The sequence below is a fragment of the Pseudophryne corroboree genome, unplaced genomic scaffold, assembly GCF_028390025.1.
Source record: "Pseudophryne corroboree isolate aPseCor3 unplaced genomic scaffold, aPseCor3.hap2 scaffold_585, whole genome shotgun sequence".
NCBI lineage: Eukaryota > Metazoa > Chordata > Amphibia > Anura > Myobatrachidae > Pseudophryne > Pseudophryne corroboree.
The window spans coordinates 119,796-143,754 of NW_026970184.1; the positions used below are offsets into that span (position 1 = coordinate 119,796).

The window sequence follows — 23,959 nt, forward strand, 5'->3', positions numbered from 1 at the left end:
AAGCAAGTTTAATTTAGTAATAGGTGAAAAACCATCCCTACAAAGGTGTTAATCAGAGACTTGGCTTTGTGGACACTTTTCAGAGAACAAATTTGTTAGCATAAACATAAAGCCAGAAAATGAAGAGCTGTTTAATCACTCAATAGGATTTTTCTGCCAGCATTTTTCTTTTTCTCTGCAACCCACTGCTAAATTGTACTTCCTATCTGTTTTTTTATAAAATCACTTAATCAAATCTAACTACATCAGAGAAGGCCAGGTACCCTACACCATAAGAGGGGGTATGAAATTTTGACTTGTCTACTTAAAGATCACCAAAATCTGATAACAAGGTCAATTACATCCCTGGGTGGGATTGAACCACCAACCTTTTGGTTAGTAACCAAACACACTAACCGATTGCGCCACAGAGACACTTTGCTAAAAGTACATACTGACAAAGGCTAATAAGCATTCATCTAGAACGTTTCCTAGAAAAACTTTAAAAAGTCAATAATCTGGAGAGTTTTTGTAAGAATTTTCTTAAATCAACCAACGAAGAAACACATTGGTACTTTCCCATGATGAGTGAGTGCTTCAGGATCTCTTGCACTTACATGTGCAGCAGAGTACTGCAATGGAAGCATGCTGGGCCCATTACCCAGAGGTAGGCAGATTGAAACTATCCTCTGCTATATGCATTTTTATTTGGTAATTAAAGTAATCCAAAACTGGGATTGATATGTTAGCTCTTTTAATTTTACTTAAAGTACAATAACTTTTACCATTTTAATTTGTTTTAATAGTATATTGACAGTATTGTTTTCTTTCAAAAATCCACTTAATTTTCTTTACCCTATTATTAAAATGGTAATTGACAAAAACAAACTACATTGTCACCAGAAGAGCAATACAAAATGTACAAGTGATATATAAAAATCATCTTTCCAGCTTGAATTTCAATGATGCATTGGGGCAACGATTTTGTGAGAAACATCTTCACCCTTAAATAAAGATTTTCTTAATTCCTTACCTGTGTGCTAATTAGATATCACCTTGTTTTCACATTAAACAGACTTCCACATGAGAAAGCAGCAAGGATGCATTGGCGTTAATGTTTCCTGGTGTCAACCCGTATTATTTCAGTAGACATTGAAATGAGGATGCATCTTGCTGCCTTTCCAATGAAGCAAGTTTAATTTAGTAATAGGTAAAAAACCATCCTTACAAAGGTGTTCATCAGAGACTTGGCTTTGTGGACACTTTTCAGAGAACAAATTTGTTAGCATAAAAATAAAGCCAGAAAATGAAGAGCTGTTTAATCACTCAATTGGATTTTTCTGCCAGCATATTTTTTTTTCTGCAACCCACTGCTAAATTGTGCTTCCTAGCTATTTTTTATGAAATCACTTAATCAAATCTAAGTCTGATTACATCAGAGAAGGCCAGGTACCCTACATCATAAGAGGGGGTTTGAAATTTTGACTTGTCTACTTAAAGATCACCAATACCTGATCACAAGGTCAATTACATCCCTGGGTGGGATTGAACCACCAACCTTTTGGTTAGTAGCCAAACACACTAACTGATTGCGCCACAGAGACACTTTGCAAAAAGTCCATACTGACAAAGGCTAATAAGCATTCATCTAGAACGTTTCCTAGAAAAACTTTAAAAAGTCAATAATCTGGAGAGTTTTTGTAAGATGTTTCTTAAATCAACCAACGAAGAAACACATTGGTACTTTCCCATGATGAGTGAGTGCTTCAGGATCTCTTGCACTTACATGTGCAGCAGAGTACTGCAATGGAAGCATGCTGGGCCCATAACCCAGAGGTAGGCAGATTGAAACTATCCTCTGTTATATGCATTTTTTTTGTTAATTAAAGTAATCCAAAACTGGGATTGATATTTTGGCTCTTTTATTTTTACTTAAAGTACAATAACTTTTACCATTTTAATTTGTTTTAATAGTATATTGACAGTATTGTTTTCTTTCAAAAATCCACTTAATTTTCTTTACCCTATTATTAAAATGGTAATTGACAAAAACAAACTACATTGTCACCAGAAGAGCAATACAAAATGTACAAGTGATATATTAAAATCATCTTTCCAGCTTGAATTTCAATGATGCATTGGGGCAACGATTTTGTGAGAAACATCTTCACCCTTAAATAAAGATTTTCTTAATTCCTTACCAGTGTGCTAATTAGATATCACCTTGTTTTCACATTAAACAGACTTCCACATGAGAAAGCAGCAAGGATGCAGTGGCGTTAATGTTTCCTGGTGTCAACCTGTATTATTTCAGTAGACATTGAAATCAGGATGCATCTTGCTGCCTTTCCAATGAAGCAAGTTTAATTTAGTAATAGGTGAAAAACCATCCCTACAAAGGTGTTAATCAGAGACTTGGCTTTGTGGACACTTTTCAGAGAACAAATTTGTTAGCATAAACATAAAGCCAGAAAATGAAGAGCTGTTTAATCACTCAATAGGATTTTTCTGCCAGCATTTTTCTTTTTCTCTGCAACCCACTGCTAAATTGTACTTCCTATATGTTTTTTTATAAAATCACTTAATCAAATCTAACTACATCAGAGAAGGCCAGGTACCCTACACCATAAGAGGGGGTTTGAAATTTTGACTTGTCTACTTAAAGATCACCAAAATCTGATAACAAGGTCAATTACGTCCCTGGGTGGGATTGAACCACCAACCTTTCTGACCGTTCATTCTCTGTCTCCTCTCATGACTCCACCTCCCCCTCACTTCCACTAACTGTAGGGGTACCCCAAGGTTCTGTCCTTGGTCCTCTTCTCTTCTCTCTCTATACGTCCTCACTATTTAAGCTCATTAGTTCTTTTGGTTTCCAATATCATCTCTATGCTGATGACACTCAAATCTATCTTTCCTCTCCAGACCTCTCCCCTACTCTCCTCACTCGTATCTCCAACTGTCTCTCTGCTATCTCTTCCTGGATGTCCCAGCGCTTTCTTAAACTTAACATGTCTAAGACCGAGCTGATCATCTTCCCTCCCTCCCGCATAATCTCACCTCCTACAATCTCATTATCTATTGATGGCACTACTATCTCCTCTACCCCCCAAGTGCGCTGTCTTGGAGTAATCCTTGACTCCTCCCTCTCCTTCAAAACACACATTCAGCACCTCTCACAAACCTGCCGTTTTCATCTAAAAAATATTTCCAGGATCAGACCCTTTCTGACCCAGGATGCTACTAAGACTCTTATCCACTCACTGGTCATCTCCAGACTGGACTGCTGTAATTTCTTCCTGACTGGCATTCCTGACAAATACCTCTCTCCACTCCAATCTATCCTCAATGCTGCTGCCCGGCTCATTTTCCTCACCAAACGCACTACGTCCACCTCTTCTCTCTTACTAGTCCTTCACTGGCTCCCCTTCCCTTTCAGAATCTGCCCGTCCTCTTCGCTCTGCTAATGCACACCGACTCCTGCCTACGGATTACTTCCTCCTACTCCTACCTCCAAGATTTTTCACGTGCTGCACCACTTCTCTGGAATTCCCTACCTCTCCCCCTCAGACTCTCCACCTCTCTACAAAACTTCAAACGGGCTCTCAAGACCCACTTCTTCACCAAACCCAGCCAAATCTCATCCTAAACCTCTGTTCCACGCTCTCTATGTACCCCATCTGTCTCACCCCTGTCTGTCTACCCCTCCCTTTTAGAATGTAAGCTCTCACGAGCAAGGCCCTCTTCCCTCATGTGCTTACTCTTTTCTTACTTTAATAATCTTCAGCTGCACCAAATTCAGCAGTCTTCTGCCACCTGATACTTATTCCAGTGTCATCTGCTGATGTAGCTATGTTTATTTACCCTGTACTTGTCCTATATTGTCGTCAACTGTAAGTTGCTGTTTTCCTGTTTGATTATTTGTTTATGTACTCTGTAATTGGGCACTGCGGAACCCTTGTGGCACCATATAAATAAAGGATAATAATAATAATAATAAATAATATAATATATAGCAGTACGGTACAGTAGGCCACTGCTCTACCTACCTCTGTGTCGTCAAGTATACTATCCATCCATACCTGTGGTGCATTTTAGAAAAAAACATGTCTCGGCAGAGCAATCTATAAATCCATAATTTTTCAGACAGCAACAGTGGGTATTGTAATAGTCACCCAATCCATCACTTTTATAGGGTTACATGCACCCACATGCTACAGCCTGTCTCAATAATTTTACTGTCATGCTGTGTGTGTTTGTGTTTTTATTTGGGTATTTTTTGTTGTTGTAGAACTACAGGTACCAGCAAGCCCATTATTTCCCCGCCTGCTGGTACTTGAGGTTCTCCAAGTACCAGCAAGCGGGGGAGGCTTGCTGGGCCTTGTAGTTCCACAACAAAAAAACAATATTCTTTTTTTACACACATGGCTATCAGCCCGGCACCCACCACCCAGGGGTGCTTGGGACAGCCTCGGGCTTCACCCCTGGCCCTTGGGTGCCTTGAGGGGAGGAACCTCTTGATTTAAGGGGTCCCCACTCCTCCAGGGAACCCCGGCCAGGGGTGACTAGTTGGAGGGGTAATGCCAGGGCCGCAGGGACCTACATAAAAGTGTCCCCCGGCTGTGGCATTATCTCTCTGGCTAGTGGAGCCCGGTGCTTGTTTTAAAAATATGGGGGACCCCTACATCTTTTGTCCCACGTATTTTTGGAACCTGGACCGTTCTAAGAGCCCGGTGCTGGTTGTCTAAATACGGGGAACCCCTGTCCAATTTTTCCCCCAGTATTTAAATAACCAGGACCGGCTCAAAGAGCCCGAGGCTGGTTATACTAAGGAGGGGGGACCTCACGCATTTTTTTTTAACCCATTCAGACCCTTCTCCTTTAAGTTAATGGAAGCCCTGGACAACAAAATTGCATTCATGTCCTCCTCCCTCACCCTTCCCAGTCCCAAACACTCATTTTTTTTTTCTTTAAAAATTTATAATATATAACAAGAACAATGAGCAGGCAGGCAGCGGGCATTGGCGGCATCGGACTGAGATAGAAATTAGTGGTGGAGGGCTGGGTCAGTTGATTGTGGGAGAGTTTGTAAGCCATTGGTGGTGGCAGCGGGTATCGGCTCAGAGGCAGTAGCGGGCATTGGCTAAGGGTCATCGGCAGGATTCGGCGGAAATTATGGCTGTAGTGCCTCACTAGCCACTGACCTCACCGCACGCCACTGTGGGACAGATGTAACATGCAGAGAGAGGTAGATTTGGGAGGGGGAATGTCCTAGCATAACTGTTAATTCCAGTGTAATACTGTAATTCAGCTGTGCAGCATTTGTGGCTAAATGTCAAAGAAGCCAGTATTTACCCTGCATGCAAAACAATAAATGTATTTGCACATACCTCCCAACTAACCCAATTTTTGCAGGACAGTCACTTTTTTTGGGAATGTCCAGCTAACCCAAACAACCCCCCCCCTGTGGGGGCCGCAGTGTCCCATAGTCATGGGGAAGGGGGGGGGGGTGGAAGGCTCCCTGTAGCTTGTTGCTCTGCAAATATGCACATTGTGGGTAATTCAGACCTGATCGCTAGGGTGTGTTTTTTGCATCCCTGTAATCAGGTAGTTGCCGCCTACAGCGGAAGGGAAAATTTGCTGTGCAGGTGTGTTATCACATGTGCACTAGAGCTGCACAGCTCAGCACTTACTCAGCCATTGAGGTGACATCACAAATCCTCCCACAAAACGCCGGGTCCCTCCAGTGTTTTTCCGGACACTCCCTAGAAACATTCAGTTGCCACCCACACAAACACCCTCTTCTTGTCAATCTTCTTGTGATCTCCGGACCGTCGCACTTACGCATTGTGGCGCATACGCATGTGCAGTGCAGACCTGATTGCCCGCTGGGTGAAAATAAATTGAAGCGATCTGGTCTGAATAAGCCTCAATGTCTATTCACGGGAGACAGAGGGGCTGGGGCATGGCCAGCAGCTCACAGAGCACCTATAATGACAAAAATGGGAGACATGGCTCATGATCGCGATATACCTGCGAAGGTATGCCCTCTACTGTTTGACAGGCAGAGGCATTCGCATTTTCTGCGGGGCACCCGGAGAAAATGTAGGCACACGCACAGGATGGACCCTGCGTATATGCCCCCATCCTCTTCATAGTTTTTGCGGTTGGAACGCGTATTACGATCCAAACTGAATTAGGCCCTATGTCTTATATACACGAGCAGTGTGAAAACATCAATCGATGGGGGTAATTCCAAGTTGATCGCAGCAGAAATTTTGTTAGCAGTTGGGCAAAACCATGTGTACTGCAGGGGAGGCAGATATAACATGTGCAGAAAGAGTTAGATTTGGGTGAGTTATTTTGTTTCTGTGCAGGGTAAATACTGACTGCTTTATTTTTACACTGCAAATTAGATTGCAGATTGAACACACCACACCCAAATCTAACTCTCTCTGCACATGTTAAATCTGCCTTCCCTGCAGTGCACATAGGTGGTCATTCCGAGTTGTTCGCTCGGTAATTTTCTTCGCATCGCAGCGATTTTCCGCTTAATGCGCATGCGCAATGTTCGCACTGCGACTGCGCCAAGTAAATTTGCTATGCAGTTAGGAATATTACTCACGGTTTTTTCATCGTTCTGGTGATCGTAATGTGATTGACAGGAAGTGGGTGTTTCTGGGCGGAAACAAGCCGTTTTAGGGGCGTGTGGGAAAAAATGCTACCGTTTCTGGGAAAAACGCGGTAATGGCTGGAGAAACGAGTGTCTGGGCGAACGCTGGGTGTGTTTGTGACGTCAAACCAGGAACGACAAGCACTGAACTGATCGCACTGGCAGAGTAAGTCTCGAGCTACTCAGAAACTGCACAGAGATGTCTTATCGCAATATTGCAAATCTTTCGTTCGCAATTTTAAGATGCTAAGATTCACTCCCAGTAGGCGGCGGCTTAGCGTGTGCAATGCTGCTAAAAGCAGCTTGCGAGCGAACAACTCGGAATGAGGGCCATGGGGGGTAATTCTGAGTTGATCGCAGCAGGATTTTTGTTAGCAGTTGGGCAAAACCATGTGCACTGCATTTACGAACAGATGATTTTTTATATAAATTTTAAAATGTTAGTAAATGTGTGTTTTTTTTTTCAACCTGGAAGCCCAACATCGATTAAGATCGATCTTAAATAGACCCCTGGGTTTTAAGGATAACCATGGTTGAGTCCAATGGTTAATTCACATTGACCGAAGTTCTAATTAAGTCACCTGTGCTCAAGCATGATATCCTTAAAATCTGGATTGCAATGACAGCATTTGGGAACTATGCCTAAGGGTTTAATTTTTACATTTATCCACTGACAATAAATCTACCTACAATATCCCTGTAACTGTTATGATTACAGTATTTCACTAAATAATTTAATTTGCTGAACCTTCTGTAAAAAGAAATATTAAGATGCTGTAATTCCCAGATGCAGCAAATTTGTTAGCTAGTGGGCAAAACCATGTGCACTGCAGGGATGGGGGGGGGGGCAGATATAACATTTGCAGAGAGATTTAGGTGGGTTATATTGTTGTGTGCAGGGTAAATACTGGCTGTTTTGTTTTTACACTGCAATTTAGATTTCAGTTTGAACACACCGCACCAAAGTCTAACTCTCTCTGCACATATTATACACCACCCCCCCCCTGCAGTGTACATGGTTTTAGCTAATAAATTTGCTGCTGTGATCAGATCTGAGTTAAGCCCTATGTATTTGGCACTGGCAAAGGGTTGGAGGCCTTGCTGTAGAGCTCACACCTTTCTTATCATGCATTGTAATATTTCCTATGTCCTGATGTTGTGCTCTCTGCTCCATCCAAGTAAACAGCAATGTAGCGTGGCTATCAAAGAGCGTGAAGATTGCAGATTTCCTGGGATTAATGCTAAAGAATGCTATTCCAGAGGCTGCTGCTTTAATTCAGGTGTCACTGGGGTTAAATGGTGTTTTTACCTTAAAAACACAGGTAGAGTATATAGTACAGTGGTAGAGTGGGAGCATGTAGTGCTATTGATTACAGATTTGATGGAGCTTAAACATGGATAAGGTCCATAGCTCTAAAGAGTTTATCTTGTGTATCCTTTATTCTTAGTCATGGTCAGATAAGATTAGAAAATACCATTTAAGTGGAAATTTCCTGTTAGCTGTTTTTCAGTTTGCTCAACTGTCTGATTAACTGGTCCTAAAAAAGGACCAAAGGAGCTAAATTGCCCTGTGATCTAGCTAAATTGCCCCAGTTAAAAAAAAAAAACTAAGCTGCTGTAATTCCTGGATGTTTCCTTACTGCATCAACAGGAAGTGACAAGAAACAATGTAATGTGGAACCGTACAGCAGAAGGGATTGCGGCTACCCCACAATAAGTGCAGCGGAATGTAAGAAGAGGAATTGTTGCTTTGACTGCAGCATTCCCGGGGTTAACTGGTGTTTCTTCAAGTCACAAGGTATGGAGCTGCTGTATAGTTACTCGCAAGTCAGTAGTTGTATAATGCTCACACCTGTTAAGCTGGATACACACAGAATGCCCTACACAGGGGGTGAAATGAGCGCCCCCCCACCCCCCCGTACGCTCAGCACACATCACGCTGTGCTGAGCGGGGGGAGAGATGTGTGCTAAACAGTTCGCTCAGCACACATCTCTCCCCAAAATCGGGCCGTGAATATGGACCTTTAAAGTTTAAAGTTAAAACTTTTTAAGTTTAAAGACCTTTAAAGTGGACAAAGCATTAACACGCACAGCTACAGTTGGAAAATCAAATTTTTTACCGTATGTTCCCTCACAGCATAAGAAAGCTCCGCATTATCAAATGCAGTCCTTTCGGTCACAAAGAAACAAGAAAGTGCGAGGTGCGTCTTTTCTTGCCAGAGGTAGGGGCAGAGGAATAAAGCTGCACAACACAGCTAGTTCCCAGGAACAGAAGTCCTCCTCGGCCTCTACAAAATCTACCTCATGACGCTGGGGCTCCACTGGCAGAGTCCGGCCCATGTGATGTCATGCAGCTGCTCTGACCACGCCTCCTGTTTCTCCGTTGCCGACCCCATTTTGAAACCGTGCCCCCGCACCGCTCCATCTCCGACTTGGAAATGGAGTGTTGTTGACCCCCCTCCCCCCCCCTTCACCGATTCACAGGCAGAGGCGATCGCATTATCTGCGGGGTGCTGCAGAAAATGCAGGCGGATGCGTATGCTCTTAGCAGTTTTTGCAGTTGGATTGCGATCCAACCTGAATCAGGCCCCATTACCTATCACAATGCACTGCGGGTAGTACAAAATGGGGTTAATATAGGAGAAAAAACCCCAGAGCTGTGCTCCTTAACTGTCCCTGGTGGCTAGTGGAGCGGCTGCCCAGTAATCGGTGTCCACGCCAGTGCGCACACGGCCCGCCCCCATCAGCGGCCTCGTGATCCCGGAGGGCGGTGTGTGTGTGACTGACCTTAGGAAGAAACCGGAGCCTCCGCTGCAGTGACCCAGCAACCGGGGCACGGGAGTATTCTGCGCCACTGGGAGTGATGGAGCTGCAGTAAAGAGGTCTATTAGACCTAGCCTGCTGCAGCCCTTGTAGATTCTTATAAAAAAAGTTCTTCTTTTCTTGCCAAAATTAATAGCTAAGAATAGGCTGCCTGAGGCAGCCCCCTGTTAAGTGGCCTGCTACTGAAGGCACCAACTACAAACTGAGCTCCCTGTTCATGGAAGCGAGGTTATAGAGGAGGGGGCGCTGAGCATCTTGGGAACAGTCAAAACCTTTGAGCCTGTTGGTGCCTCAGATCAAGATCCTACTCTACACCCCAATGTGAATCCTTGTGGAGTCCAGTGTACCCCACAGAAGAAATGTATGTGTCACACCCATTGGCAGCAACATTAGAATAGCTGCTGATGGGCACAATTGAGAAAGGAAGGGGGGAAAACATTTGAATCCAGCACATATATGTAATTTGAATATGTAATTTGTACCTTCCTACTTTAAAATGTAATGGATGAACCTCACCCTGTGAGAACTATCTTCATGATCAAGAGATCTCATATGCAAGATAAGTATGTGTTGGGATAGGGCTGTGAAGGGCGGCTGCTCGGGCACCCCCCCGTCAAGTTAAGGAGATTCAACTGAGGCAGCACAAGGGAACTCTCATCTGGGGACAACAACTGCAGGGAGAACACATTTTCAGACGAATGTGGGAGGGCAGAAGGCTGCCTAATACTGAAGCACCCCCAAACAACAAACCAAATGCAACAACTAGTGCAAGCATTCCTGGGGGAAGGCCTGCAGCAGATGGATTTGCATATGGTGATGTCATCCAAGCAGTGGCATAGTTGGCTGCAACCCTCGTCTGCATATGAAAAGAGAAAAGGGTCACGCAGGGCATGGCGGCCTTTGTGGGGTTGTGCTTGGATGACCCCTAAATCGCTTTATACACCCCCACCCCCCATCAGTGTGGGCTCATGTTGGCCATGCCCCAGCCCCTGAAGTATTCAAGCTGATTTCTTGCAGCAGCTGGACCCAGTAACAGCTCCAGAGTTGCTCTACAAGACAAGTAAAAGGGTGTGAGCCCTGCAGCACCACCTGTAGTTTGCATACACACATATATAGGACAGCATCTCTTATATGCCCCAGGGTCAATAAAATAGTATCCTTATCTAGGGTATCCATCCCCTCAGATAAGGTATCCGTCCATGCCGCTACAGCACTACACACCCAGGCCGACGCAATTGCCGGTCTGAGTAAGGTACCTGAATGTGTATAAATGGACTTCAGGGTAATCTCCTGTTTGCGGTCAGCAGACTCTTTGAGGGTAGCCGTATACTGGGACGGGAGGGCTACCTTCTTGGATAAGCGTGTTAATGCTTTGTCCACCCTAGGGGAGGATTCCCATCGTAACCTATCCATTGATGGGAAAGGATACGCCATAAGAATCCTTTTGGAAATCTGCAGTCTTTTATCTGGAGATTCCCAAGCTTTTTCACATAACTCGTTCAGCTCGTGTGACCCCCTCAAAGGTTACCTCAGGCTTTTTTCCCTTGTACATATGTACCCTCTTGTCAGGGACAGGGGGTTCCTCTCTGATGTGCAAAACATCTTTTATTGCCATAATCATATATCGAATGGATTTTGCCAATTTTGGCTGTAACTTTGCATCATCGTAATCGACACTGGAGTCAGAATCCGTGTCGGTATCTGTGTCAACAATCTGGGATAGAGGGCGCTTATGAGACCCTGACAGTCCCTGCAACATAGGATCAGGCATGGGTTGAGACCCTGACTGTCCCAAAGCTTCAGCCTTGTCTAATCTTTTGTGCAATGAGTTTACACTAGCATTTAAAACATTCCACATATCCATCCAATCAGCTGTCGGCGGAGACACCACATTCATTTGCTCCTGCTCCTCTCTAATATAGCCTTCTTCCTCAGACATGTCGACACACGTGTACCGACACACCACACACACAGGGAATGCTTTTTCTGAAGACAGTTTCCCTTCAAGGCCCTTTGGAGAGACAGAGAGAGAGTATGCCAGCACACACCCCAGCGCTATATAACCCAGGAATACACAGTAACTTAATGTTTGCCCAGTAGTACTGCTGTATGTAATTTGCGTCGAATTATGTGCCCCCCCCCTCTTTTCAACTCTCTTGTCTACCGTGGTATAAGCAGGGAAGAGTCCGGGGAGCTTCCTCTCAGCGGTGCTGTGAAGAAAAAATGGCGCTGGTGAGTGCTGAGGGAGAAGCCCCGCACCCTCGGCGGCGGGCTTCTGTCCCGCTTAAACTGTAAAATTGGCGGGGGCTCATACATATATACAGTGCCCAGCTGTATATGTGTTATATTTTTGCCAAAAAGAGGTTTATATTGCTGCCCAGGGCGCCCCCCCCCCCCCCTGCGCCCTGCACCCTTACAGTGACCGGAGTGTGTGAGGTGTATGGGAGCAATGGCGCACAGCTGCAGTGCTGTGCGTTACTTCAGTGAAGATCATGAAGTCTTCTGCCACCTCTGAAGTCTTCTTTTCTTCTCATACTCACCCGGCTTCTATCTTCCGGCTCTGCAAGGGGGACGGAGGCGCGGCTCTGGGACGGACGGCGAGGGTGAGATCCTGCGTACCAATCCCTCTGGAGCTAATGGTGTCCAGTAGCCTAAGAAGCAGGACCTTGCAACTCAGAGAGTAGGGCTGCTTCTCTCCCCTCAGTCCCTCGATGAGGGAGTCTGTTGCCAGCAGTGCTCCCTGAAAATTAAAAACCTAACAAAATACTTTCTGTCAGAAAGCTCAGGAGAGCTCCTGAAAAGCACCCAGTCTCCACTGGGCACAGTATCAAACTGAGGTCTGGAGGAGGGGCATAGAAGGAGGAGCCAGTGTACACCCAGAACTAAAGTCTTTCTTAAAGTACCCATGTCTCCTGCGGAGCCTGTCTGTCCCCATGGTCCTTACGGAGTCCCCAGCATCCTCTAGGACATTAGAGAAATAGGATTTTAATACCTACCGGTAAATCCTTTTCTCTTAGTCCGTAGAGGATGCTGGGCACCCGTCCCAGTGCGTACTGTGTCTGCAGTTATTAAATGGCCCTTAACTCCAGAACATTTATGTGGAGACAACTTTCCTGACTTGACCATCTTCCTTGGATGTTTTCCCCGTGTGACTGCTCCCCAGCCTCAGAGGGTTGCATCCGTGGTCCCTAGGATCCAGTCCTGGATCCCGAACCATCGCCCCTCTAGGAGGTGAGAACTGTGCAGCCACCAATGGAGTGAGATTCTGGTCTTGGAAGACAGGATTATCCTCCGGTGCATGTGTAGGTGGGATCCGGACCACTTGTCCAACAGGTCCCACTGGAACACCCTGGCATGGAACCTGCCAAACTGAATGGCCTCGTAGGCCGCAACCATCTTCCCCAGCAACAGAATGCATTGATGGATTAACACTCTTGCTGGTTTCAGAATTTGTTTGACCAGACTCAGGATCTCCATAGCCTTTCCACTGGAAGAAAGCCTCTTCTGTGTCCAGTATGACTCCCAAAAACAACAACCGCGTCATTGGGACCAACTGCGATTTTGGCAAGTTTAGGAGCCAACCATGTTGTTGAAGAACTGTCAGGGAGAGTAGATGTTTTGCACCAACTGGTCCCTGGATCTCGCCTTTATCAGGAGATCATCCAAGTACGGGATAATTGTGACTCCTTGCTTGCGAAGGAGAACCATCATTTCCGCCATCACCCTGGTGAAAATCCTCGGAGCCGTGGACAGACCAAACGGCAACGTCTGAAATTGGTAATGACAATCCTGAATTGCAAACCTCAGGTAGCTTGATGCAGTGGCTAAACGGGAACATGTAATTAGGCATCCTTATGTCTACCAAAACCATGAAATCTCCTTCCTCCGGACTGGAGATCCCTACCCTGAGAGATTCCATCTTGAAATTGAATTTCTTTAGGTAGAAATTGAGGGATTTCAGATTTAAGATTGGTCTGACTGAGCCGTCCGGCTTCGGGACCACGAAGAGGCTTGAATAAAAACCTTCTCCCTGCTGACTAAGGCCGATTTGAACAATCGGTGAGGGGGAACGTCTTGAAACCCCAGTTTGTACCCTTGTGACACTATTTGTAAAACCCACGAGTCCAGGTCTAAATTAATCCAGAACTGACTGAAGTGTTTTAGACGTGCCCCCACTGGTGCGGGCTCCTGCAAGAAAGCCCCAGCGTCCTGCAGTGGATTTGGCAGAAGCAGAGGACGATCTCTGCTCCTGCGATCTTGAAGAGGCTACAGACTTCCCTCTTTTCCTTCCTCTACCTGCAAAGAAAGGGGAATCTTAACTTCTTGCATATCTATTGGGCCAAAATGACTGCGTTAGACAATGATGCGTCTTCATCCGTTGAGAGGGAACATAGGGCAAGAAGGTTGACTTACCAGCGGGAGCTGCCGAGATCAAATTAACTAGGCCGTTGCCAAACAAGGCTTCACCTTCATAGGGAAGAGACTCCCTTTCTTCTTGGAGTCAGCATCAGCATTCCCTTGGTGAATCCACAATGCCCTCCTATCCGAGACTGCCATGAAATTGGCCTGTGAACTCAAGAGTCCTATATCCCTTGCAGTCGTAAGTATGCTGCAGTGTCCTTGATATGATCCAACGTAAGGAGTATCCCATCTCTCCAAGATATCTATATCGGATGACAAGGTATTCGACCAATTCTTGAATACTACTACTCACCCATGCGCATGTAATGGCAGGTCTAAGTAATGTACCCGTGGTTACATAACTAGAAATAATGTAGCTTCCTGCATACGATCCGCTGGATTTGTGACAGGGCCCCGTGCAGAACAGGGGGTGACTCCCACTTTATTCTGTCCGCAGCAGGAAATGAATAAACAACCGGAAACCTTTTGGGGATTTGAAACCATCTTGTCGAGCTGGCCCAGACTTTCTCAAACAGAGATGGAGGAACGTTACATCAGCTTTCATTATATATCTATATATACATACATATAGACCCCTTTGTCAGGAACAGCAGGGTCCTCAGTGATGTTAATATGTCCTTAATATCCACAATCATGTACTGAATGCTCCTTGCCAATATTGGATCTAATCAGGAAATATTATGGTCGACATAGGAATCAGTATCCGAGTCAGTATCAGTGTGTAGTAACATTTTTGCGGGCCTGAGTGAAAAGAAGCATAGCCATGAACATCACATCTTTTCTCTACGTCTGTGTCTGGGACACAGATTTATCCAACCTCACTCTGATATTACTGAAACTTTCACCCAGTCAGTTATTGGTGGTGCCAACAGGGCCACCATCATATGTCTGCATTCCTAATATAGTTTCCTCTTGGGAAAAACATTCAGCCACCGACATGTTGACACACATGTACCAAGTACCCACAGACACATCGGCTAATGGGGGATAGACCTACAGTAAATCTGTCAGAGGGACAGAGAGGATTTTTCAGCTCACAACCCAGCGCCAAAAGTACACAGTCTGGGAAATAATAAACTCTATAGTGATAGACTTGTAACGCTCTATAGATGTGCTGGTGAGGTGAGGAAGAAGCCCCGCCGCTGTAATGGCACGCTTCTGTCCCGCTCAGAAACAAATAATTAATTACGCTGGCGGGGTAAGGACAGTGCCCAGGCACTAATGTCCACTTTTGCCAGCCTTTTGTGAGGAATTTATGCTGCCCAGGGTGCCCCCCCCCCCACCCACACGCCCTGCACCCTGCAGTGCCTGTGTTTGTGTGGGAGCATGGCGCACAGCATTCCGCTCGCTGCGTGGTACCTCAGAATGCCGTCACTGGAGAAGAAGTCTTCTGTTCTTCTGCTACTCGCCTGTCTTCTGACTTCTGGCTCTGCAAGGGGGTGATGGCAGGCTACGGGAGTGGGCATCTAGGCGTACCCAGCGATCAGCACCCTCAGGAGCTAATGGTGTCCTGTCAGCCAGAAGCAGAGCCATTGAACTCACTAGAAGTTGGTCATACTTCTCTCCCCTAAGTCCCACAAAGCAGGGAGACTGTTGCCAGCAGCCTCCCTGAAAATAAGAAAAACTAACATAAGTCTTTTCAGAGAAACTCAGTAGAGCTCCCCTGTAGTGCATCCAGTCTCACTGGGCACAATTCTAAAACTGGAGTCTGGAGGAGGGGCATAGAGGGAGGAGACAGTTCACACCCTTTGAAAGTCTTAAAGTGCCCATGTCTCCTGCGGATCCCGTCTATACCCCATGGTTCTTAATGTGATCCCAGCATCCTCTAGGATGTATGAGAAAACAAATAACGCACACACGAGGAGGAGAGAACAAAGGAAGCTATAAGGAGGGGAGGGGAGGGGGGGGGGGAGGTAAGGTAGTAAAGGGATATTGGATAAACTACAACCTTATACATATTCATTAATGTACCAGTAGTTAGAAGTAGAAGAGCTCTAACAGAAACCACAAAGCTTATCTAAAGCCACACCACACTGGATATGCCCAATCTCATTTGATCTTTGAAGCAAAGCAGTATTGGACTTTGTTACTACCAAGCAGTCTCCCATCCATGTATTATCAGATTCTTTAGGTGTTTTTAAACTACCAACACCCTTTTCTTGGTACTGTACATTTAATTTTTACACATATTCTTTTATGTACCAGAAGTTAGAAGTAGAAGAGCTCTAACAGAAACCACGAGCTCATCTACAGCCACAGCACACTGGATTTGTCCAATCTCTCCTGATCATGGAAGCTGAGCAGTGTTGGTCCTGGTTTTAGTACTTGGATGGGAGACCACCAGGAAATACCAGGAGCTGTGTGTATTTTTACAATACCAACACCGTTCTCTTGATGCATTCCATTTTGAAACATTGGGGCAGATCTATTAAGCCTGGTGAACTGATAAAGTGCAAGGTGATAAAGTACCAGCCAGTCAGCTCCTAACTGTCATTTTTCAAACCCAGCCTGTGACATGGCAATTAGGAGCTGATTGGCTGGTACTTTATCACCATGCAAATTATCATTTCACCAGGTTTAATAAATCGGCCGCTTATTCATTTATGTACGAGTAGTTAGAAGTAGAACTCTAACAGAAACCACTAAGCTCATCTACAGCCACACCACACTGTATATGCCCAATATCACCTGATCTTAGGCCTGGTTTGTTCTTGGATGTGAGACCACCTGGGAATACCAGGTGCTGTAGGTAGTTTTATACTACCAACACCGTTCTCTTGATGCATTCTATTTTGAAACTTATTAATTGATGTAGACGTTAGAAACAGCAAAAATCATCTACAGCCGCATCACACTGGATATGTCCAATCTCATCTGATGATGGAAGCTAAGCAGTGTTGTGCCTGGTTTGTTTTTGGATTTCAAGTCCTGCCTTCTGGTTTGGCCACGGCACCTCAGATATTCACCAAGGTCATGGCCGTGATGACGACCCTTCACCATCAGAGAATCAGGATCCTGCCAAATCTGGACGACTTGCTGATCCTGGTGAACTCCCAAGAGGTTCTCCACAGTTATCTGGAACTGGCGGTCCAATTCCTACAAGTCCACGGGTGGCTCATCAACTGAAAAAAGTCCTCGCTGGTCCCTGCTCGGAACATGGTGCACCTAGGGGCACTGCTGGACACACACAGCCAACAATTGTTTCTGTCTCCAGAGAAAGTCCTGAAAATTCAGGACAGTATCTTCCTCTCTCGTCCAAGAGTGTTGATACACACGGCGATGCAAGTACTAGACCTCATGGTGTCGGCTTTCGATATGGTAGAGTACGCTCAATGTCATTACCGCCCTCTGCAGAGGTTAATCCTCTCCAAGTGGGACGGCCTGCCTCATCGGATAATGTCTCAAATTATCTCCTTGACTCCGGAGGTTCGTCTGACACTGAGCTGGTGGCTACAGGACCAACAGTTGAGCAGGGGCCATCCCTTCTGGATCTCCAACTGTGTCCTCCTGACAATGGATGCCAGTCTTTTGGGCTGGGCCACGGTGTTGGAGCAACACTTTCTCCAGGGTCGGTGAACCAGGGAGGAATCTCTCCTCCTGATATACATTCTGGAATTGCAGGCAGTGTTCAATTAATTGACACTGGCCCTGCCTCTAGTACAGAACAGGCCTGTTCAAGTACAATCTGACAACGCCACCACGGTAGTGTACACAAATCATCAAGGCGGCACTCGAAACTGCATGGCAAAGCTGGAAGTATCAAAAATCCTACGTTGGGTAGAACGTCATCTGACAGCAATATCGGCAGTGTTCATTCCCAGAGTCCTCAACTGGGAAGCGGATTTCCTAAGTCGTCAGGACGTTCACGCTGGAGAGTGGAGAGGCTGCAGCAGAAATGTCTGCACTGGTGTCAGTAGGTGACTGAGGCAGGGATGACTGGGAGATAGTGGGTGACTGAAGCATGTATGAGTGGGAGATAGTGGGTGACTGAGGCCGGGGTGACTGGGAGATAGTGGGTGACAGGGAGATAGTGGGTTACTGAGGGAGGGGTGATAGGAAGGGGTTGGGTAAGTATGGGAAGAAAGTGGGTGACAGGGATAATAAATGACTAAGGCAGGGGTGATAGGGAGATAGTGGATGACTGTGGCAGGGGTGACAGGGACAGTAAGAGACTGAGGCAGGGGTGACAAGGATAGTGGCTGACTGAGGCAGGGGTGACTGGGAGATAGTGGGTGACTGAGGCAGGGTTGACAGGGATAGTGGGTGACTGAAGCAGGGGTGATAGGGTGACAGTGGGTGACTAAAGCAGGGGTGACTGGTATAGTGGGTGACTGAGGCAGGGATCGCAAGGTATAGTGGTTGACTGAGGCAGCGGTGACTGGGAGATAGTGGGTAACTGAGGCAGGGGTGACAGGGAAAGTGTGTGACTCAGGCAGGGGTGATACGGAGATAGTGGGCAGCATATCTCTGCCTCACTGCAGCAGCACATTCCTGCTTCAATGACAGCAGCACATCCCTGCATCGCTGACAGCAGCACATCCCTGCCTCGCTGACAGCAGCACATCCCTGCCTCGCTGACAGCAGCACATCCCTGCCTCGCTGACAGCAGCACATCCCTGCTTCGCTGACAGCAGCACATCCCTGCTTCGCTGACAGCAGCACATCCCTGCTTCGCTGACAGCAGCACATCCCTGCCTCGCTGACAGCAGCACATTTCTGCCTCGCTGACAGCAGCACAGCACTGCTTCGCTGACAGCAGCACATCACTGCTTTACTACCAGCAGCACATCCCTGCCTCACTGGCAGCAGCACATCCCTGCCTTACTGACAGCTGTATATAGGGCCTAATTCAGACCTGATCCCTGCTGTGCATATTCACACAACAGGAGATCAGGTCTGAAGTGCGTGTGTGCTGGTGCCGCAGTGCACCGGCACATGCCAGAGATGCGATCAGCATCTCTGCCCAGTAAGCGCCTCTGCCTGATTGACAGGCAGAGGCGGTCACTGGGCAGGAGGAGTCGGGCCAGCGGCGTTGTGCCGCCATTTTGGGGGCACAGTCCGGACAACGCAGACATGACCGGACCGTATGGGGGCGGGCCGTGACGGCTGCGTGACCCGGACAGCAACGGGCCTTATTTACTAAAATCTCAGATAAATTTTATGGCATTTATGTGCAGTCTAGTTTGCACAGTTGATAGTGTTGATCTTGCACTATCAATGTAAGCCTCACATAGGTTTGATACACATGTAAGTTTGTTTTTATTTTACTACATTGTGGTTTGTGGCTCTATACCATGTAATGCATGTCTTTTAACAGTAGTCAAGTCTTCCAATGTGCTTGTTAGTGAAACCCAATACATAGCTTTATTTTATTTTGTTTCTTCAAATATTGAATGCATATGTCTTATAACTTTTTTTTTTTTTTAACTATATATATATACATTTTTATTATAAGATTTTCAATGACACAAGACCATCCAAGTTGCAGATTATGGATTGTGAAGGACAAATCAACCATATAAACAATTTAAGCAATTTAAATTGCATGCAGGTAGTAGAATATCAAACTCCTTGGATGAGAGTTGGTCGTAATAAACTAGGATAGAAAAGAATACAGTAGAAAATAAGATTTTAAACCTACCGGTAAATCTTTTTCTCGTAGTCCGTAGAGGATGCTGGGGACTCCGTAAGGACCATGGGGATAGACGGGCTCCACAGGAGACATGGGCACTTTAAGAAAGACTTTAGTTCTGGGTGTGCACTGGCTCCTCCCTCTATGCCACAGTTAGAGAAACTGTGCCCAGAGGAGACGGACAGTATGAGGAAAGGATTTTGTTAATCCAGGGCAAGATTCATACCAGCCACACCAATCACACCGTATAACTTGTGATAAACTACCCAGTTATCAGTATGAAAAAACAACATAGCATCAGTGCAGGACCGATGCAACTATAACATAACCCTTATTGAAGCAATAACTATATACAAGTATTGCAGAAGTAGTCCGCACTTGGGACGGGCGCCCAGCATCCTCTACGGACTACGACAAAAAGATTTACCGGTAGGTTTAAAATCTTATTTTCTCTAACGTCCTAGAGGATGCTGGGGACTCCGTAAGGACCATGGGGATTATACCAATGCTCCAAAACGGGCGGGAGAGTGCGGATGACTCTGCAGCACCGATTGAGCAAACATGAGTTCCTCCTCAGCCAGGGTATCAAACTTATAGTATTTTGCAAAGGTGTTTGAACCCGACCAAGTAGCAGCTTGACACAGCTGTAGTGCCGAGACCCCTCGGGCAGCCGCCCAAGAAGAGCCCACTTTCCTCGTGGAATGGGCCTTGACCGATTTCAGTAACTGCAATCCAGCCATAGAATGCGCTTGCTGAATCGTGTTACAAATCCGGCGAGCAATAGCCTGCTTTGAAGCAGGGGCACCAATCTTGTTGGTTGCATACAGGACAAACAGCGCTTCAGTTTTCCTGACTCTAGCCGTCCTGGCCACGTAAATTTTCAAAGCCCTGACCACATCAAGTAACTCGGAATCCTCCAAGTCACGCGTAGCCACAGGCACCACAATAGGTTGGTTCATATGAAAAGATGAGACCACTTTTGGTAGGAATTGAGGACGGGTCCGCAATTCCGCTCTATCCACATGGAATACCAAATATGGGCTTTTATGTGACAAAGCCGCTAATTCCAACACTCGCCTAGCCGAAGCCAAGGCTAATAACATGACCACCTTCCACGTGAGAAATTTTAACTCCACTGTTTTAAGTGGTTCAAACCAGTGTGATTTTAGAAAACTTAACACCACGTTAAGGTCCCAAGGTGCCACCGGAGGCACAAAAGGAGGCTGAATATGCAGCACTCCTTTTACAAAAGTCTGAACTTCTGGAGGAGAAGCCAATTCTTTTTGAAAGAAAATGGATAAGGCCGAAATCTGGACCTTAATAGAGCCTAATTTTAGGCCCAAATTCACTCCAGTTTGTAGGAAGTGAAGGAAACGGCCCAGATGGAATTCTTCCGTAGGAGCATTCCTGGCCTCACACCAAGAAACATATACGGTGTAATGTTTTAACGTTACATCCTTCCTAGCCTTTATCAGCGTAGGGATGACCTCAACCGGAATGCTAGGATCCGGCATTCAACCGCCATGCCGTCAAACGCAGCCGCGGTAAGTCTTGGAACAGACAGGGCCCCTGATGCAACAGGTCCTGTCTTAGAGGGAGAGGCCACAGATCTTCAAAGTGCCAAAGTAACAAAGTGCCGCGGCGGACTTGGGTGTCCTGTGTTTTGTTTTGAGCCCGCTGTGAGCATACCTCCCAACTTTGGCCGCTTTGAAAGAGGGACACACGCGCGGCCGCGCTCCCGAAAAAGGGGCGTGGCCTATGGGTAAGGGGCGTGGCCTCGCGGGAGGACCCGCGATCGCGAGCCACGCCCCCGATTTCGTCATTGAGGGGCCATGCCCAGCGCTCCGTGAGCTGCTGGCATGCCCTCTCTCCCTCTGTCTGCACTGAATAGACGCTGTGCGCATGCGCACAGCGTCTATTCATATCTGCTCTGCTAAGCAGAGCAGCGCGTGCAGGAGCCTCCCAACTGCCCCCCACCCACCGCGGGACACTGCGGCCCGCGGGTGGGACAGCGGGACAGTCCCCAAAAAACTGGACTGTCCCGCGAAAATCGGGACAGTTGGGAGGTATGTGATCAGGAGAGATTGGGCAAATCCAGTGTGCTGTGGCTGTAGATGAGCTGGTGGTTTCTGTTAGAGCTTTTCTACTTCTAACTTCTGGTACATAAAAGAATACGTGTAAAAATTAAATGTACCAAGAAAAGGGTGTTGGTAGTTTAAAAACACCTAAAGAATCTGATAATACATGGATGGGAGACTGCTTGGTAGTAACAAAGTCCAATACTGCTTTGCTTCAAAGATCAAATGAGATTGGGCATATCCAGTGTGGTGTGGCTTTAGATAAGCTTTGTGGTTTCTGTTAGAGCTCTTCTACTTCTAACTACTGGTACATTAATGAATATGTATAAGGTTGTAGTTTATCCAATATGCCTTTACTACCTTACCTTCCCCCCCCCTCCCCTCCCCTCCTTATAGCTTCCTTTGTTCTCTCCTCCTCGTGTGTGCGTTATTTGTTTTCTCATACGTCCTAGAGGATGCTGGGATCACATTAAGAACCATGGGGTATAGACGGGATCCGCAGGAGACATGGGCACTTTAAGACTTTCAAAGGGTGTGAACTGTCTCCTCCCTCTATGCCCCTCCTCCAGACTCCAGTTTTAGAATTGTGCCCAGTGAGACTGGATGCACTACAGGGGAGCTCTACTGAGTTTCTCTGAAAAGACTTATGTTAGTTTTTCTTATTTTCAGGGAGGCTGCTGGCAACAGTCTCCCTGCTTCATGGGACTTAGGGGAGAGAAGTATGACCAACTTCTAGTGAGTTCAATGGCTCTACTTCTGGCTGACAGAACACCATTAGCTCCTGAGGGTGCTGATCGCTGGGTACGCCTAGATGCCCACTCCCGTAGCCTGCCGTCACCCCCTTACAGAGCCAGAAGTCAGAAGACAGGCGAGTAGCAGAAGAACAGATGGCATTCTGAGGTACCATGCAGCGAGCGGAATGCTGTGCGCCATGCTCCCACACAAACACAGGCACTGCAGGGTGCAGGGCGTGGGGGGGGGGGCACCCTGGGCAGCATAAATTCCTCACAAAAGGCTTGCAAAAGTGGACATTAGTGCCTGGGCACTGTCCTTACCCCACCAGCGTAATTAATTATTTCTTCCTCACCTCACCAGCACATCTATAGAGCGTTACAAGTCTATCACTATAGAGTTTATTATTTCCCAGACTGTGTACTTTTGGCGCTGGGTTGTGAGCTGAAAAATCCCATCTGTCCCTCTGACAGATTTACTGTAGGTCTGTCCCCCATAAGCCGGTGTGTCTGTGGGTACTTGGTACATGTGTGTCAACATGTCGGTGGCTGAATGTTTTTCCCAAGAGGAAACTATATTAGGAATGCAGACATATGATGGTGGCCCTGTTGGCACCACCAATAACTGACTGGGTGAAAGTTTCAGTAATATCAGAGTGAGGTTGGATAAATCTGTGTCCCAGACACAGACGTAGAGAAAAGATGTGATGTTCATGGCTATGCTTCTTTTCCCTCAGGCCCCGCAAAAATTTTATTTTGCCCAGTTACTACACACTGATACTGACTCGGATACTGATTCCTATGTCGACCATAATATTTCCTGATTAGATCCAATATTGGCAAGGAGCATTAAGTACATGATTGTGGATATTAAGGACATATTAACATCACTGAGAACCCTGCTGTTCCTGACAAAGGGGTCTATATGTATGTATATATAGATATATAATGAAAGCTGATGTAACGTTCCTCCATCTCTGTTTGAGAAAGTCTGGGCCAGCTCGACAAGATGGTTTCAAATCCCCAAAAGGTTTCCGGTTGTTTATTCATTTCCTGCCGCGGACAGAATAAAGTGGGAGTCACCCCCTGTTCTGCACGGGGCCCTGTCACAAATCCAGCGGATCGTATGCAGGAAGCTACATTATTTCTAGTTATGTAACCACGGGTACATTACTTAGACCTGCCATTACATGCGCATGGGTGAGTAGTAGTATTCAAGAATTGGTCGAATACCTTGTCATCCGATATAGATATCCTGGAGACATGGGATGCTCCTTATGTTGGATCATATCAAGGACACTGCAGCATACTTACGACTGCAAGGGATATAGGACTCTTGAGTTCACGGGCCAATTTCATGGCAGTCTCGGATAGGAGGGCATTGTGGATTCACCAATGGAATGCTGATGCTGACTCCAAGAAGAAAGGGAGTCTCTTCCCTATGAAGGTGAAGCCTTGTTTGGCGACGGCCTAGTTAATTTGATCTCGGCAGCTCCCGCAGGTAAGTCAACCTTCTTGCCCTATGTTCCCTCTCAACGGATGAAGACGCATCATTATCTAACGCAGTCATTTTGGCCCAATAGATATGCAAGAAGTTAAGATTCCCCTTTCTTTGCAGGTA

General features: G+C 46.3%; 2 non-coding genes across 2 annotated transcripts; both read right to left on the reverse strand.

Moving 5' to 3' along the window:
* Window positions 1-340: 340 nt before the first annotated feature.
* TRNAS-ACU (transfer RNA serine (anticodon ACU)) lies at window positions 341-414 on the reverse strand. Its single transcript has one exon. It is a non-coding gene; the product is annotated as a tRNA-Ser (tRNA).
* Window positions 415-1,509: 1,095 nt separating this feature from the next.
* Window positions 1,510-1,583, reverse strand: TRNAS-ACU (transfer RNA serine (anticodon ACU)). The gene has a single exon. It is a non-coding gene; the product is annotated as a tRNA-Ser (tRNA).
* Window positions 1,584-23,959: the final 22,376 nt, after the last annotated feature.